The sequence below is a fragment of the Rattus norvegicus genome, chromosome 5 (assembly GCF_036323735.1).
Source record: "Rattus norvegicus strain BN/NHsdMcwi chromosome 5, GRCr8, whole genome shotgun sequence".
Lineage (NCBI taxonomy): Eukaryota > Metazoa > Chordata > Mammalia > Rodentia > Muridae > Rattus > Rattus norvegicus.
The window spans coordinates 68,855,974-68,863,190 of NC_086023.1; the positions used below are offsets into that span (position 1 = coordinate 68,855,974).

General features: G+C 37.9%; 1 protein-coding gene across 3 annotated transcripts in view; it reads right to left on the reverse strand.

Moving 5' to 3' along the window:
• Positions 1 to 7,217, reverse strand: part of Grin3a (glutamate ionotropic receptor NMDA type subunit 3A) — a 199,548-nt gene that overhangs the window by 53,641 nt on the left and 138,690 nt on the right.

Genomic DNA, 7,217 nt, shown 5'->3' on the forward strand with positions numbered 1-7,217 from the left:
AAATGTAACATCTTTCTGTATCCTCAGATGCTACATAAAATGGAATTTTCCATTGTTGCATTAAAACAGGCAACTGAGCTTTCTAATGCCCTTACATCCCCACACAGAATATATTTCTCTCTCTCTCTCTCTCTCTATATATATATATATATATATATATATGTATATATATGTATATATATATTATAAAATAGATATATTTTTAGTCTTATAATATATATATATATTTTAACAGAACAATGCTACTACCAACTATCTCTTATCCTGACATCCTGACTTTCATCACTGTCATCTTGTCTATAGAGGAAACTTATAGCTCCTATGAAAGTCTCAAAGACCCAAACCACGTGGTGGAGAGAGCTTGACCCTCAGAAGTGCAGACAATCCTAAGACCTCAGGGGAGATACCCACTTCTACTCACATTCCTGACCCAAGAGAAACCTGCCTAGTGACCTCTCAATACAGGAATATAGGAGCAGTCGGTGACAGGACCCTTCCGGTTTCTGCCTGCATGGAGAGATGAAAGCCACTTGCTAGGGAGCACCTACACACCTGTTAGCAGAGGTAAGAACAACTCTTCCATGCCAAGCAATCCTTCTGGAGACTTCAGGTTACACAAACCCAGGAGCAACTCTCTGCTCCCAGATCCGGCTGAAACAAAACAGATCTACAGGAGTACTGAAACACAGGCCTACAGGAGGGCCAAGCCACTGTCAGAGACAGAATAACAAGCTAAGACCAGAGACAACCTAATGGTAAGAGGCAAGGGCGGGAACTTAAGTAACAGAAACCAAGACTACTTGGCATCATCAAAGTCCAGTTCTCCCACCAAAACAAATACTGGATATCCAAACACACTGGAAAAGCAAGATTTGGATTTAAAATCACATCTCATGATGATGATAGAGGACTTTAAGAAGGACATAAATGACTCCCTTAAAGAAATACAGGACAACACAGGTAAACAAGTAGAAACCTTTAAACAGGAAACACAAAACTCCCTTAAAGAATTACAGGAAAAAACAAAAAATGGGTGAAGGAATTGAACAAAACCATCCAGGATTTAAAAATGGAAATAGAAACAATAAAGAAATCACAAAGGGAGACAACCCTGGAGCTAGAAAACCTAGGAAAGAGATCAGGAGTCATAGATGCAAGCATCACCAACAGAATACAAGAGATAGAAGAGAGAATCTTAGGGGCAGAAGACACCATAGAAAACATCAACACAACCATCAAAGATACTGTAAAGGAAAAGACAAGGAGCCGTAGATACAAGCATCACCAACAGAATACAAGAGATAGAAGAGAGAATCTCAGGAGCAGAAGATTCCATAGAAAACATCGACACAACTGTCAAAGATAATGTAAAATGGAAAAAGCTCCTAACCTAAAATATCCAGGAAATCCGAGACACAATGAGAAGATCAAACCTAAGGATAATAGGTAGAGAAGAGAGTGAAGACTCCCAACTTAAAGGGCCAGTAAATATCTTCAACAAAGTTATAGAAGAAAACTTACCTAACCTAAAGAAAGAGATGCCTAAAATATACAAGAACAAATAGATTGGACCAGAAAAGAAATTCCTCATGTTACGTAATAGTCAAAACACCAAATGCACAAAACAAAGAAAGAATATTAAAAGCAGTAAGGGACAAAGGTAACATATAAAGGCAGACCTATCAGAATCACACCAGAGACTTCTCATCAGAGACTATGAAAGCCAGAAGATCCTGGGCAGATATCAAACAGACCCTAAGAGAACACAAATGCCAACCCAGGCTTCTATATCCAGCAAAATTCTCAATTACCATAGATGGAGAAACCAAGATATTCCATGACAAAACCAAATTTATACATTATCTTTCTACAAATCTAGCTGTATAAAGGATAATAGATGGAAAATTCCAACACAAGGAGGGAAACTACACCCTAGAAAAAGCAAGAAAGTAATCTCCTTGCAAAGAAAAGAACATTGTCACACAAACATATTTCCACCTCTAACAACAGGAAGCAACACTCACTATTCCTTAATATCTCTCAACACCAATGGACTCAATTCCCCAATAAAAAGACATAGACTAACAGACTGACATAAACTAACAGACTGATTATGTAAAGAGGACCCAACATTTTACTGCATACAGGAAACACACCTCAGCGAAAAAGACAGACACTACCTCAGAGTAAAAGGCTGGAAAACAACTTTCCAAGCAAATGTTCTGAAGAAACAAGATGGAGTAGCCATTCTAATATCAAATAAAATTGACTTTCAACCAAAAGTCATCAAAAAAGATAAGGAAGGACACTTCATATTCATCAAAGGAAAAATCCACCAAGATGAACTCTCAATCCTAAATATCTATGCTCCAAATGCAAGGGGACCTACATTTATAAAAGAAACCTTACTAAAGCTTAAATCACACATTGCACCTCACAAAATAGTAGGAGATTTCAACACCCCACTCTCATCAACAGACAGATCATGGAAACAGAAATTAAACAGAGACATAGAGAAACTAACAGAAGTTGTGAACGAAATAGACTTAATGGATATTTATAGAATATTTCATCCTAAAGCAAAAGGATGTACCTTCTTTTCAGCACCTCATGGTACCTTCTCCAAAGTTGACTATATAATTGGCCACAAAACAGGCCTCAACAGATACAGGAAGATAAAAATAATCTCATGCATCCTCTCAGATCACCACAGACTAAGGCTAGTCTTCAATAACAACAAAAATGAAAGAAAGCCGACATATACATGGAAGTTGAACAAGGCTCTACTCAATGATAACTTGGTCAAGGAAGAAATAAAGAAATAAATTAAAGACTTCTTAGAATTTAATGAAAATGAAGGCACAACATATCCAAACTTATGGGACACAATGAAAGCTGTGCTAATAGCAAAACTCATAGCCCTGAGTGCCTCCAAAAAGAAACAGGAGAGAAAATACATTTGCAGCTTGACAGCACATCTAAAAACTATAGTACAAAAATAAGCAAATACACCCAAGAGGAGTAGAAGTCAGGAAATAATCAAGCTCAGGGCTGAAATCAACCAAGTAGAAAGAAAAAGTCTACACAAAGAATCAACAAAATCAGGAGCTGTTTTTTTTTTTTAAAAAAAAATCAACAAGATATATAAACATTTGGCCACACTAACGAGAGGGCCCAGAGACAGTATCCAAATTAAGAAATCAGAAATGAAAAGGGAGACATAACAACAGAATCTGAGAAAATTCAAAAAAATCATCAGATCCTACTACAAAAGCCTATATACAACTAAACTGGAAAATCTGGATGAAATGGACAATTTTCTAGATAAATTCCAGGTACCGAAGTTAAATAAGGTTCAGATAAACCATTTAAACAACCCCATAAGTCCTAAAGAAATAGAAGCAATTATTAAAAGTCTCCCAACCCAAAAGATCCCAGGACCAGATATGTTTAATACAGAATTCTATCAAACCTTCCATAGAAGACCTCATTCCAATACTGTCCAAACGATTCCACAAAATAGAAACAGGACTACTACCCAATTCCTTCTATTATGCCACAATTATGCTGACACCTAAATCACACAAAGACCCAACAGAGGAAGAGAACTTCAGACTAATTTCTCTCATGAATATTGATGCAAAAATACTCAATAAAATTCTCACAAACAGAACCCAAGAACACATCACAATGATCATTCATCATGATCAAGTAAGCTTCATCCCAGGGATGCAGAGATGGCAAAATATACAAAAAACCCATCAATGTAATCCACTATGTAAACAAACTCAAATTAAAAAAAACACATGATTATTTCATTAGATGCTGAGAAATCATTTGACAAAATTCAACACCCCTTCATGATCAAAGTCCTGGAAGATCATGAATTCAAGGCCCATATCTAAACACAGTAAAAGCAATATACAACAAATCAGTAGCCAACATTAAACTAAATGGAGAGAAACTTAAAGTAATCCCACTAAAATCAGGGATGAGACAAGGCTGCCCACTCTCTCCCTACTTATTCAATGTAGTACTTGAAGTCCTAGCCAGAGCAATCAGACAACATAAGGAGGTCAATGGGATACAAATTGGAAAGGAAGATGTCAAAATATCACTATTTGCAGAAGATATGGTGTTATACTTAAGTGACTCCAAGCATTCCACCAGAGAGCAGTCTGATAAACAACTTCAGCAAAGTGGTTGGGTATAAAATTAACTCAAATAAATCAGTAGCCTTCTTCTACTCAAAGGATAAATAGGCTGAAGAAGAAATTAGGGAAATGACACCCTTCACAATAGTCACAAATAACATAAAATACCTCAGTGTGACTCTAACCAAGCAAGTGAAAGTTCTGTTTGACAAGAATTTCAAGTCTCTGAAGAAAGAAATTGAAGAAGACCTCAGAAGATGGAAAAATCTCCCATGCTCATGGATTGGCAGGATTAATATAGTAAAAATTGCCGTTTAGCCAAAAGAAGTCTACAGATTCAATGAAATCCCAATCAAAATTCCAACTCTATTCTTCAAAGAATTTAGAAAGAGCAATTTGCAAATTCATTTGGAATAACAAAAAAGCCCAGGATACCGAAAACTATACTCAACAATAAAAGAACTTCCCGGGGAATCAATCCCTGTCCTCAAACAGTATGACAGAACAATTATGATAAAAACTATATGGTATTGGTACAGAGACAGGCAGGTAGATCAGTGGAATAGAATTGAATACCTAGAAATGAATCCACACACTTGGTCTTTGACAAAGGTGCTAAAACTATACAATGGAAAAAAGATAGCATTTTCAACAAATGGTGCTGGTTCAGCTGGAGGTCAGTATGTAGAAGAATGCAGATCGATCCATGCTTATCACCCTGTACAAAGCTTAAGTCCAAATGGATCAAGGACCTCCACATACAAGCAGATAAACTCAAACTAATAGAAGAAAAGTTGGGGAAGAACCTTGAACACATGGGCACTGGGGAAAATTTCTTGAACAAAACACCAATGGCTTATGCTCTAAGATCAAGAATCGACAAATGGGACCTCATAAAACTGCAAAGCTTCTGTAAAGCAAAGAACACTGTCACTAGGGCAAAACAGCAACCAACAGATTGGGGAAAGATCTTTATCAATCCTGTATCCGATAGAGCACTAATATCCAAAATTTACAAACAACTCAAGAAGTTAGACTCCAGAGAGTCAAATAACCCTATTAAAAATGGAGTACCGAGCTAAATAAAGAATTCTCAGCTGAGGAATATCGAATGGCTGAGAAGCACCTAAAGAAATGTTCAACATCCTTAGTCATCAGGGAAATGCAAATCAAAGCAACCCTGAGATTCCATCTCACACCAGTCAGAAGGGCTAAGATAAAAAACTCAGGTGGCAACAGATGCTGGTGAGGATGTAGAGAAAGAGGAACACTCCTCCATTGTTGATGGGACTGCAAACTGGTACAACCACTCTGGAAATCAGTCTGGAGTTTCCTCAGAAAGTTAGACATTGAACTACCTGAGGACCCAGCTATACCTCTCCTGGGTATATACCCAAAAGATGCTCCAACATATAACAAAGACACATGCTCCACTGTGTTCACAGCAGCCTTATTTATAATAGCCAGAAGCTGGAAAGGACCCAGATGCCCTTCAACAGAGGAATGGATACAGAAAATGGGGTACATCTACACAATGGAATACTGCTCAGCTATCAAAAACAATGACTTCATGAAATTCATAGGTAACTGGATGGAACTAGAAAATGTCATCCTGAGTGAGGTAACCCAGTCACATGGTATACACTCACTGATAAGTGGATGTTACCCCAAAAAGTCAAATTACCCAAGATAAAAATCGAGAGACCACATGAAAAGTAAGAAGGGCGACCAAAATGTGGATGCTTCAGCCCTTCTTAAAAGGGGGAACAAAAGTATTTATAGGAAGGGATATGGAGACAAAGTTTGGGGCATAGACTGAAGGAAGGCCATTCACCACTTGCCCCACCTGGGTGTACAGCCCACCAAAACTAGATAATATTGATGAAGCCAAGAAGTGCATGCTGACAGGAACCTGATATAGCTGTCTCCTGAGAGGCTCAGCCATAGCATGACAAATACAGAGACGAATGCTAGCAGCAAACTATTGAACTGAGAATGGGGTCTCCACTGGAGGAGTTAGAGAAAGGATTGAAGGAGCTGAAGGGGTTTGCAACCCCATAAGAACAACAATATCAACCAACCAGAGCTTGGAGGGACTAAACCACTACCCAAAGTCTATACATGGACTGACCCATGGTTCCAGCTGCATATGTAGCAGAGGGTGACCTTGTTGGGCACCAATGGGAGGAGAAGCCCTTGGTCCTGCCAAGGCTGGACCCCCCAGTGCAGGGAAATGTAACAGTGGGTTTGAATGGGAGTAGTTGCAGAGGGGAACACCCTAATAGAAGAAGGGGAGGAGGATAGGATAGGGGACTTATGCACCAGAAACCGGGAAAGGGAATAACGCTTGAAATGTAAATAAAAAATATCCAAAAAAAAAGAAAAGTAAAAGGAAAAAAGAAGTTTCATTCAAATAATAATAACAAGAAAAAAGAGTCTCAAAGAAATGACAGCAGATGCTTAATTCCTATTCACAAGAAAGCATGAAGAAAAAAATTACCTTGTATATTTAAGAGAGACAGAGACTAATTGCAGTTGCAAGATTGAAAGAATAGTCTTATACCCTAGCTAACATACGAGCATACACAACATACAACATGCACATTTTCTCAATTCAAAACTTGGTCACTCCATAAGGTTGTTTTAAACCAAAGTGTTCTGTGACACGTGTATATGGCTTTCTTGAATGCCAGGATGTGTTGTCAAGAAGAGGAAACTGGAGTTGGGAGGTATGGAATTTACTGGCTCAGTTTTTGTAGTCCACATGTCAGTTGTTGTTCAGAATGAGAGAAAATACTGACAAAACAATGCGTCTTTGGTCCTATAGTTTGATTGATGGATTGATCTAGTTAGAAGCAAAACTTATTGCCAGCGGGAAGAAGAGCAATCCTGAATCTCAAACAACATTGTTTGAAGACCCTGAAGGGTACCAAATCTCAGAATTTGGTGTTTTTCCATTTATTTCCAGACTGGAAGGTAACATTCCTTGTACAATATTAGGTGTGAATTTTAATTCTAACATTATTATGTAATTGTGTGGTGATGAAAATATGATATAGTACA